This window comes from Microcaecilia unicolor, chromosome 1 (genome assembly GCF_901765095.1).
Source record: "Microcaecilia unicolor chromosome 1, aMicUni1.1, whole genome shotgun sequence".
NCBI classification, from domain to species: Eukaryota; Metazoa; Chordata; class Amphibia; order Gymnophiona; family Siphonopidae; genus Microcaecilia; species Microcaecilia unicolor.
In genome coordinates this window covers 481,405,937-481,418,297 of record NC_044031.1, presented here as the reverse complement: position 1 = coordinate 481,418,297, position 12,361 = coordinate 481,405,937, and positions in this window count along the sequence as shown.

The following is a 12,361-nucleotide window of genomic DNA, read 5'->3' as shown; positions in this document are numbered from 1 at the left end:
GGGAAGGGATTTTGCGGGTGGTGGAGGAGCATTTTGGACATTTCTTCTCCGATCTACATTTGGATGAGGAAGACATACGGAGGTATGTGGAAGGGACTCCGGGGGTGGGACAGGGGGGGCCCCATCTTCAGGCCTTGCTGCAGCCTTGGACAGTCAGGGAGGTGGAGGCGGCCATTGAGGCTCTGCGGCGCAAGACGGCACCGGGGCCCGACGGTCTCCCGGCAGAGTTCTATCAACGATTTAAAGTTCAGTGGCACCTATCTTGTTGGAGGTATGGGAGGAGGCCCGGAAGGGAGGTTCTCTGCCAGAGTCCTTTGGGAAATCGGCCTTGGTTCTTCTCAGTAAGGGTACAGATGCTCGAGATATAGTAAATTGGAGGCCCATTGCCTTATTGAACAGTGACCGTAAGATCTTTGCTCACATGTTGTTGGCACGTATGCGACAGGTGGCAGGGAGGGAGTTGGCGGTGTCTCAGGGGTGTGGGGTCCCAGGGAGGGGGGTGTTGGCAGCAGTGGCCTGGGTTCGGGAGGGGGTGGAGCGGAGCCGGGGGGGGGGCAGGAGGGTCGTCTAGTAGTGGCCTTGGACCAGGATAAGGCCTTCGACCGGGTGCAGTGGAGGGTTCTTTGGGAGAGTTTGCGGTACTATGGTTTTCCGAGGGCTGGGTTGAGCAGCTCCAGTTGTTGTACATCGGTGTTCGCTGCTTTCCATTAGTAATGGGTGGAAAGGAAGGGAATTTGACATCACGGCTGGGGTGCGGCAGGGGGTGCCCGTTGACCCCCCTGCTGTACACTTTCGCGATTGATCCCCTGGTGCGCCGGTTAGAGTGGGGGGGAGTGGATGGGCTTAGAGGGATAGAAGTGTGTACGGGGGTGTCTCTGCGTGTGGGTGGCATACGCAGATGACATAACAGTTTGGGTGGCGGATCAAGGGGAAGGGGAAATTTTGCACAGGAAGATTGCGGAGTACTCTCGGGCGACAGGATCCAGGATTAACCTGCAAAAGTGTACTTCCTTGTGGGTAGGTCCGGAAGGGGCTCGTTTTGAGTTAGGGGGAGGGTTTCCGCCAGGGGTGGAAATGATGCGGATTCTAGGGGTTTACTTTGGGGGGGGGGGGGATTATGGACAGTGGAACTGGGAACGGAAGATTTTGGAGGCCAAGGCTAAGGTAGAGAGGTGGAAAGGGTGGAGGATGTTGTGACTGACCGTGTGAGATTACTGAAAATGCAGGTGGTGCCCATGTTTTTTTTCTTAGTTATATTTGTTTGTTGCCGGAATGTTGTTATACAGGGCTTTATAGTGTTTTTTTTCAGTCACTCTGGGGGAACCGAATGAACCCTGTAAAGAGGAATATTACATATCTGCCACGGGGAAAGGGGGGGGGGGGTTGGGATGGTTAATCCGGTTCTTACGTTCAGTTCTTTCTTTATCCAGTTTAATTTGGGGAGGCGGTGGGGCGAGATGCTCCGGGATGGGCGTGTAGTGTTGTGCAGTGGTGGGAGGAGTTTTGGGGTCCGTGGTTGGAAGGGGGAAGTGGTGGGCCGACGGAGGGGTTTCCCGGGAAGCGTTGGGTATTACAGGACATTGACTAAACTGGTGCGGTTGTGGGAGATTACGGTGGAGGAGGTTAAAGAGGGAAGGAGGGAGATATGGGTAGAGAGAGTGCGGATGCAGCGATTCTCCTCTCCTTTGGCACTTCGGGACGCTCCAGAGCCAGTTCTGCAACAAGGCTTGCAGTTTGTGGCATCAAAGCGGATTCCACACAAATATCGTGACATTGCCTGGCTGTCCCTACACGGGAAACTGTATGTGAGAGCAAACTTGAATTATAGGAACGTACAAGATCGTGATTGCCCAAGGGGGGAATGTGTTGGTTGTACTGAGACGATGGATCATTTCCTTAGGGAATGTCCATTTTCAATTCTGGTATGTAAACATGTGGCCTCCCTGCTTCATATCCCCAGCTTTTGCACCTACTCTTATGTGGATTGGGTGTATGGGCGGGGGCAGGGGTCGGGGGGCTTGGACCCAGGGACGGAGTTCTTGATCTCGGTCATTGTCCGTTTCTATCTTTGGATGGCACGGTGCGGAGTCTCCCTGCGCCAGGAGTTCAGGTCAGTAGAACGGGTTAGCTGGGATATTGTTGGAGCTGTGTGGGAAGTGGCACGTTGGGAGCGGGTAGAAGTAGGGAGGGGTACATTTTGCAAATGGTGGAAACATGTGCGATTGAAGCCACCTTGAATTTGTTTGAATTTATTTGACTGTGTTGGTGGATGCTTGGAATGCCCTCCCGTGGGAGGTGGTGGAGATGAAAACAGTAACGGAATTCAAAAATGCGTGGGATAAACATAAAGGAATCCTGTTCAGAAGGAATGGATCCTCAGAAGCTTAGCGGAGATTGGGTGGTAGAGCCAGTGGTGGGAGGTGGGGCTAGTGGTTGGGAGGCAGGGCTAATGCTAGGCAGACTTCTATGGTCTGTGCCCTGAAATGGCAGATACAAATCAAGGTCAGGTATACACATAAAGTAGCACATATGAGTTTATCTTGTTGGGCAGACTGGATGGACCGTGCAGGTCTTTCTCTGCCGTCATCTACTATGTTACCACGTTACTATGTCACTGGGTATGCTAAAACAAATACATAAACATTGCTAGATTTTCAAAGACAATGCACTTCAATTTGCTTTGAAAATCATTGCTCAGATACTAGCCCTCATTCTATAACAGGTCACCTAAATTTAAGTGTCATTTGCATGTTGTACACTTATGTGCCTAAAAGCCAGTACAGTGTCTAACTGCTATTCTGTAATTATACACTAAGATGGCTTAACACCTAATTTCAAGGGGCTCATTCATAGTGGAGGGGCATGGACATGGACATGTTATAGGCATGGCTGACATTCATGCAGGCAGCTTACCAAATACTGCAAGTTGTGTGCATAAATACAGCATTTAGTCATGCCCATTTATGCCATCCATACATCTAGCATAAATATGTGTGCACCAATGCCAATTTACGCTAGTATTCTAGGCGCACTAATGCCTGTTACGCTAATATTCTACGTGCATCAATGCCCATTTACGCTAGCATTCTAGGTGCACCAGTGTCTGTTTTTGCTAGTATTCTAGGTGCACCAATGTCCATTTACACTAGTATTCTAGGTGTGCCAATGTCCGTTTATGCTAGTATTCTATAAGAACACATAAGCATTAGTGTGCTTAGAAAACAAGCTTGCAGGCTGCAAAAATGTGGTGCCTAAATTTTGGCAACCTTTTATAGAATTAACTCCTATGTGTGCATGCTCTTTGGGGAGCACAACTCTACTAGAAAAAATTGCACACAGATGCTTACATTTTTCTGGTTAGTCATCCAGATAGTGGTGATAACTTTCCACTCCACCTTCATCTTGCCCATGCTCCACCCTGGCACTATCTGGATAGTGCTGAGGTGGTCTGTAAGGATATTCCGTGGCACTATTCAGATAGTGCTACTGAATATTGACAGAGAGCAGTGGCTATTACCTAGATAAATAGCTTTGAACATTGGGCCCTAAGTATATTTTCTTTTCTTTTTTAATAGTGAAAAACACTCTGGATCACATAATACATTATCAGCTCTACTAATAAATGTCTGAGTCTCTATTATCCCTTTCTAGCCACTCAGAATCACTTTCCTGATGTGCCCAACATCTTAAACCAGGAGGAGGAAATGCTGTGTCATGCTAAAAACACCTGTAAGAGCTTCGATCACCACACACTACCTCATAAAAATATGTTTTAAAACACCTATGTTGCCCAATTTCATAGGAATCACTGCTGCAAGAAGGGATAAATAATGAAAAAATGGAAATCTATTACCATGCAAAGTTAACTTTGACCTTGATATGAAACATCAAGCTATGTCACATGGGAGTTACTTTGACCCCCCCTCCCCCCCCCCCCATTCTCAAAAAATGAGTCTTATGGACAGTGTACATTTTGGAGGATTCAGAAGCAGAGAGCTTGCTTATTAAATTGCCTGGTGGGCCGGTGGATACCACTGTATTGCTGTTCTATGCAAGTGTTAAGATAGAATTAACGGCAAGGGCAAGAGAGGAGGATACTCATTATCATCTAATACAAGAAAAACAAAGAAGGGTACAATATTGTTCATTTATTTATTTATATTTGATAGTGATGAATACATAATAGTAGAAAAGAACACACTATCCTGTCCAAAACTGGAAAATAAACTCTTGGCCTGGGGGCAGAGCAAGATATCATGCTAGGACTGCACTGAGGTCCCGATTTTCAAAACTCTGGCACTGAACAGAACGGCACCACAAAACAGCACCGGAACAGTGCAGAAAAATAACTTCCTAATGCTCAACGCTAATGGTATGCAAATATAGGTGCGCTGATAGCATTAAGCATTAGGAAGGTAAGAGGGAGGATTGTGTGTGGTACATGTGCACAAGACCTCTCTCTCACTGGTCATGTGTTCAACCTGTCACCAGAGAAAGAGGAGGAGGGTGCAGGGGAAGGGGGTCCTGGGGGAGGGAGAAGGAGCCCCCAAACAACCCCTGGGCACCTGCTACCCATCCCTTTCAGGACTGATGGGCAGCGTCTTACTTTGCAAGAAGTCACCAACTTGGCAGACACTGAGGTCTCTATGCACACTCCCATCATTCTGGTTTGTTCCGAACACTAGTGACAGAAGAGTCAGAAGCTTTTCACAAATTCCTCTACACCACCTTTCTTGAAAAACTGTTATGATTTTCTCCCTAGGTAGCTCTTCATGTTTTTGGAATGGATCCTGGTTTTGGGATCCTTCACGCCAGCTGCGGAGGAGCACACTGACCCCAGACATCCTAATGCCAAGCTCTGAGCTGGCATGAGGTTTGCAGCGGTACAGGCACCCTGTTCCCTGCGCTGTTCTCTGAGCATGGGGGGGGGGGGGGGGTATAGGAAATGACCTAATTATAAAATGTTTCACTATATTAGCATGTGATTAGTGCTGATCACTGGTGAGCTCCTTGTTTCCCGCAGTAAGAGCCTCTGAACATTGTGTGCTGGCAAATGCAGATGCTAGTGCAGTGCTAATGGCCTCTAATGCCTGTGTTTGCTTCTGAGCATCGGGCCTAAATGTTTAATCTTGGTCTCTGATACCGACTTATTTCCACTGTTGTAATGCCTAAAATGTGAAAGGGAGTAATTTGGACCCCACTGGTGACCTCCATGCCAACTCGGTAAACCAAGATTTCATCCTTTTCACAGTCAGCGGTGGATGCAATAATGCTGAAACAGACTCCTGCTGGAGGGCCGACTGAGGGAGCCTCGGCATCTTTGGGAAAGGAGGTTTAATTTTTCTCCTTCTCCTAAGATTAGTTGAAAAGTTGCCTATATAATCTGGAGAGCCTGACACTGGGGTATTTCCTTGAGGAGCTGCTTCTAGGATGATGATGCTGCAACAGAGGGAGGCAGCGCTGCCTTAGGTCACGTCTCTAAGCATGGGTCGGGTACTGCTAGTAAGAGAAATTCAGTCCGCTTTGTCTTTTATGGAAGCTTCTGCTACTAGTACTGTCTCTCTGCTGGAGCTTCCTCGACCTCCTGAGGTAAACTTGCTGAATTGCCATTTTAAATGACCTCATAGGGATGAAGGGAATGCATGCATCAAGCCTCTCCAGAAAATATAGGCAAGGCTCTGGACCTGTTTCTATTGTCATTTGTGTAGATTCTGCTGGTTGAAGTCTCCAACTAGTGCTGGGTTCATGTCAGTCTTTAGTGTCAGATGCATAACTGGTGTCAACATCAATGGTGACTCAAGTTCAGTGAATACAGGAGCCAAATGTCTTCCATTGATAATAGGAGAGGACTTCGCTAGAAGTGTAGTGAGGATTTTGTGACTAAGCTATTGGGCCTAGTTTCTGAGAGCGTGGAGTCCAAGACACAGGAAGCAATCCTAATTATGCATTTCTAGGTCTCTCACTTATGTGAAGAATTAGGAGAGCAGGTGTAGAAACAGGAAAGGTCCCACCTGTTGAGCAGTGCAAGAAACTTCAGTGCCTCTTCCATAGTAAAAGAGTTCTGGCCTTTTTATTACCCCCAGTTTCTAGAACAGTGGCTGTTCTTCTTCCTTATGGGCAGGGTGGAAGGATGCATCCCTTGGAGGGGTGAATCTGGCATGAGGGTGGTTCCTGTCTTTGGCTCCTGATCCATGACCAATGTACCTTGCAGCAACAGAACCAGAGTTTTGGCTCTTAGCTCCTGGCCAATTCCTTACCATTACAAGAAGGCCTCTGACTAACACAGTCTCTGATCCTATAGTGCCAGGTGGGAACCAGCTACAAAGCCTGGAAAGCTGCTGGACTGCTTCATATCCTAAGGAGAAGTAAAGAATGAAGAGAAGAGATGCTACTCAATCTAGCCTGAGAAGGAGGAAGTAGAGACTAAGGAGAAACCCAGAAGATGAGCCAAGGTAAGTTTCCAACACCAGATATCCCTCATTAGGAGTATTGGGGCATCAAAACAATCAAACCTTTCTGCCAAACATTTGACCTGGAAGTCAAGTTTGTGCTGAAAAGACTAAACACTATTAATATAACAAAAAAGAATGTGGTAAAGACCTCAGCATTCTTTACCCTATATTATATCACCAGGTGACACTAAGGAACGATACATCATCAGCCTGTTCAAAACATAATCATAAATGATCTCTTAAAGGAGAAAAAGACCAAATTATGGTCCCATTTCCACAGATACAAAATTGAGTGCCAAGAAACCGGACATAGTGCTGAAAGAGAAAAATAACAGAAAAGCATTGATATTGAGGTGTCAGACCCAAGGGACTATTTGGTGAATCGTGTAGCGAGGAGAAAAGATCTTCAAGTATCATGAAATGTTGAGACCAAGAAAATGTGGCAGAAGGATACGGAAATAGTTCCCATTGTGTTGGGTGGCATAGGCCTCATAAAAATAATTTCCTGGATAAATTGCCTTTTATACATAACATCTTATAAACTCAAGAAGAAAGCTCTCTTTGGCACAATGCAAGTATTACAGTGAGCATTTTCAGTGAATTTGAGAGACTGAGATCATACTCCACCTGCCCTAGCTTAGCAGTGAGGTTCATTCTGTCATAGTATGTGCAAAACTAACCCATTTGGAGAAATTGCAACTAAGAATAGAGGATAGAGAGGTGAATATATTGTATCTGCTACTAATTATCTTGCTGCTACTTATCTGGCATATTTATTTATTTATTTATTTAATTTTAGTTAGGAAAGACTTACTATACTGCTATTAACTGTCAAGCAGAGCAAAGCAGTTCACAGACTAAAAACAAAGGAACTACAATTTTGATAGCAAAGAACATCTCAGTCATACCAAAATGACATCAAAAAACACATCAGAAACAAAACCACAACATACTATCAATATCTAATACCTTAGGTCTAAGCGGTATATAAATACTTAAATGAATGAATGAACTTATATTAAAGGCATAGTTCCACCTGTCAAGTATCAAAGGCCAAAGCCTTTAAGGGATATTTCAGCATGGATTATAAATGGCATAGAATTCCACAAAGCAAGACCTGTAAAACAAGATGGCTGAATGTCTCGTTTGACTCTAGCTGAGCTAATTGAGGGCCTGGAAGTACCATACAATGGTCGTTCAAAGATCGTAGAATGCAAGATGTCGAGTATGGAATAGTGAGTGCGGATAAGTACGGGGGACTGTCCAACCCGACGGCCTTAAAAGCTAACAGCAAAATCTAAAATGTTATTTGATGCTTCACAGTGAGCCAATGGTGACTTTTGAGCAAAGGAGTTGTATGATCAAATCTTAGTGTATGACAGAGGAGCGTTGCTCGTGCCTGGAAGGCGGATGATGCACTTCTTATGTGGAGTGATGGGAGCGAGGGCTTCCAGTTCCAGGGACATGGGTCAAGGGAATCTCTTCCATTGACAGATGTGCTGTGAACTAAGTCTCATTGTATCGCATATCCTACTGTTTATAATTTACTTGTGTGCCACCAAGAGCACTTATCAGAATAATAGTGGAATTTGAGTAGCAGATGCATTTTGTCCTTGACACAGCAGCATGAAAGCGCAAAACACTGGCAATGTCAGAAGTAAAGTAGAAGCAGATGACTGCTCTAAGAAGCTGCTGTTTAAGTTAAAGTGTGCACGTTCTTTCAGTTTTTGTTTAAGAAGGAAGTGTGCTATGGTGATTTTGGAAGATATAGTTTAATATGGGAATAAGCTGCACTATTTTGATATTTAATAAAGACTTGATGGGAAGTTTTTTGAGCCTGTGATTAAAAGAGAGCATAAACGTTGAATTAAAGCTACCTAATTATTCTGAGGCTTTTCTTCCCATGTTTTTATTTACAGCTATTACAGTGGAACAGTTTTTTTTTAATTTGTAGATTTCTATACCACTGTCCTCAGTATTAATTTATAGTCAGTTGCATGACAGGGGAGACAGATTTCAGTATTCTGTAATGTTTGCAATGTCCTTAAAGCTATTGAAGAGATCCCAGAATAGATTACATTACAATAATCTAGTCTAGTCATAAATAATACCAGAATCAATGAATGGAAAGAATCATGATCAAACATGGATCGTACGGAATGTAACTGTCACAAAACATAAAAACTAGTCTTAGTGAAGAAATTGTGTCCAAAGAAAAGCCAGGAATCTAAGTTAACTCTAGATAGTGAAAAGTATCTACTGGAGTGATACTGGTATTAAACAGAGGTAAGGAAGTAGTTGGAGATGGAAGGTGACCAGCCAGCCAGCCAGCAAACAACAGTTTTATCACAGTTCAAAACTAGGCCATTACTGGTCAGCTGATGTGTTACAGAATTTAGACATTGCTGGAGCAACGTAAGATCAGATTTTGTTGGGTTACCAATGAACTAATACTGCACATAATTTTAATGATTCAAATGGGGAGTTTTTTTTAATCCCAGTGATGCAATTAATTTTTTAAATCCTGTCACCTAAAAAAAAGAGGGTAAAGGTGGGGTTCCGGGGCTTTCCCCCCTGATTACTACCATACTCTGTTGCTGTTTGTTGGTTGAATATTTAAAGTACATGTTTGGAATATTGTCAGCAATTGAGAAGAGGAATAGAAAATATAATTGTATTTGGAACATTATACAGACTTCTGAAGGATGTTTTCCTTCATTTCTAATGTGGATCCATTTCCCTATGGTGGGAAAAGCCAACAAGCTTGTGTGGGGCCACACACCACAGCAAGTGAGGTTCACGCTGAACAGGCATGATGTCAGCATCATGTGTTCTGCCCACTCAACCAAAAGCACCAAAGCACATGGAAGGGCTATGCATTTAAGCACCACACTGTAAGACTGGCACCACTGCAAGGAGGACCTTAAGCTAAAAATGAGAGAGACTGAGCACTCATACCTCCCAAGTAGGCTTGAGATTACAATGAGGCCCACAGCCATAGACAGATTTTGGAGAGAGAGGACAGCTGGATTGGCACAGTGGAACAGAAAGAAGTGGCACACTGAGTCAACTCACAAGTGATTCTATCTTTAAAGGGAGGCTGGGCGTGGGCTGGATGCAATGCCACGGGTGTTGCTAGGACCAAGATCCAATCCAGATACCCATCAGATGTCACCAGTGCAAGGAGAACATTTTTAGAGTCAGAGGAATCCTTTGATTCACCATGCACTGAGCAATCACTAGAGATGCAGTGAAAATCAGAGACTAGAGCCCAAAGGTAATCCAGAAATGGGTCCAGCCATGAAAGTAGATGCAATCAAACCACCAGGACCAGTGGGATGAATACTGGAGAGAGGTCTGCTTTCCCCCCAGAAAGTTCCAGCAGGATCCCAACAACTGGTGTGACCCAGTTGGCACAGCCATTAGAGGGGGCAAGGTCCATGAATGAGAGTAGCACCATGTGATGGAGAGGCAGAAAGGCGAAGGGTGGCTACAGTTAGGCAGAATCACTGAGGTCATCAAGTTCCAAGCTAGGCCTAAAGGAGCCCACCAGTCATAGAGAAAGCCCCTTTCTAATAGTCCACAAAGCACATAGCCTAGGATGGACTGTAGTCCATTGGGTTATATGAGGAAACTCTAAAGAAAAGTGATCAATGTTTTCTTCCCTCAGTGGAACCCCAGCCAGTACAACCACAGTGAGCTGCTTGAGATTCAAGGAGCATCACCTCAGCCAGCATTGTGTCCATGGCTAGGGTTGCCTACGTAAGACAGAAAAGCATGTGGACACCGATCTACCAGTATCAGCAAATATGCTTGAATTTGTGTGCCTGGTAGTAGGAACTTTAAAAGATAGCTCATCTTCTGGAGTGCTCATGGAGTGGAGTGTCTTCAGTCCAGAGGTAGATCAAAATGCTATTCAAGAGCTTAGGGGGTGAGAGCAGAGGCCTGGGATCCCCCCCCCCCCCCCCCCCCAGGGCAGCCTGAATGAATGAATGAATAAATAAATAAATAAATAAATAAATAAATAAATAAATAAATGTACCAGTTGCACCTGAACTTCTCTGAGACTCTTGGATAGAACCAGGCAGGGGAGGAGCGGAGGAACTTTCTACATGGAGCAGAGAAGACCAGCACCTGATGAAACTGGTTTGGGACTTGTGAAAAGTCTGGTATCCTTATGTATCACTGCCAGTAATGTGCATTGTGGAAGCAAAAAGAGACGTGTGGATTCACGATGAGATCTATGGTCACTTGAAACCTGATCTGACCTATTTAGCCTTTAGAATGGCAAATACAGAGATTGATTAGAAAACATTTGGCAATGGCAGTGGACTATTCAGGAAGAGCTAAAAAGTACTCAGTCACCAGGATATTTCCTGGAGGCGCCACTGTAAGAAAAACGGACCTGAAGTGATATCGGCTCTAAACAAGCACTAGCAGATTCCAAGAGTGTAGAGCAAATGTTTTCCACATATCTGCCTGATCTGATTTCCTTTTGATAGACGTTTCTGTTCACATGTCTATCTGTTTGTACTTCTTTCTAAATGCTGCAGGGAACAGCAGTGGAATGAATGGGTTACATGGTAGAAAAGGAGTTAAAGTGAATTTTGAGATGTGATATTTGCAGTTTGCATAAACTATACAATGTTATGCACAGTCCCAGGGGTTAGTCCTGAGGCTCTAATTATTGAGGAATGAAGAATTTAATTTGTTTAATAAAGTTCCTGGTTGGTTGCTGTTATGACATGAGGTGTACTGTCCAATCACTTTATTAACAGAAGGGTAAATGGAGAAATTATTTCCAAGAATTTCCTGTTTATTGCTTTCTGTACTGCCTCAACCATATACGTCTATTGGAGAGTTATTTCTCAGGCATGCCATCAAGATTTTAAGAAAGAAAATGCATATATATATATATATATATATATATATATATATATATATATATATATATATATATATATATATATATATATATATATATATATATATATATATATATGTGTGTGTGTGTGTTTGTGTGTGTGTGTGTGTGTGTGTGTGTGTGTGTGTGTGTGGTGTGTGTGTAATTGCAGGGGGGAGGGGGTGGACTCCCACATTATTGTTTGTGTCCCACCATTCTGAGGATTTTTTATAGGTCTCTCTTAATGTGAGGGTCCATAGGATGTTGAATATATTTAAAGGGCTTCCGCAGCTGGCATCATGATTGTTGCAGTTGTCCAGGTTTTGCCACATCTGAGTAACTTGAACTGATGTTTCAGTCATCATGCTGCAGCTTTCTTCAGGGTATGCTGTGAGGTCTGAAAAAAGTCAAATTTATGACTTTCCCACTGAAATCTCCTTCTTTCCTGAGGAAACTACCCACCTCAAAACCTAGCCAATCAGGTTTGAAAAAGACAGACTATAGATAGACATGACAGCTTACCCTGAAGAAAGCCTTAGCATGAGAATGTCAGTTCCAGTTACTCAGACGCAGCAAGACCTGGACGAGTGCAACAATCATACTTAAAGGGAGATATATAGAGGGATGTAGCGTAAATGTTTGAAAAGTGAATTATTTGATTTTATCTGTAGAAATTATGGAAACCATTGAGGATTTGCTGGCTATTTTTTTTTTTATTACCCCTGCAACCAAGGTATATTTGGGAGTGCATCATGCCTTTCCCCTCACACAGAAAGACATAAGTGAACCGCCAGATTTTTGAGATAGCTGTGTGACCATCTTATCATGCATGGAAGCATACGTGAATCTCTTGAATATGAAATATATAATTGGGGGGGGGGGGAATCAATGTAGAGTACTCAATTTTTTTTAATATTTTAATTACATTCTAAAAAACTAATATGTTGAACTCTGAGTCATTATGATTATTAGATAAATAGTAAAGATTATAAGATGCCGAAATACT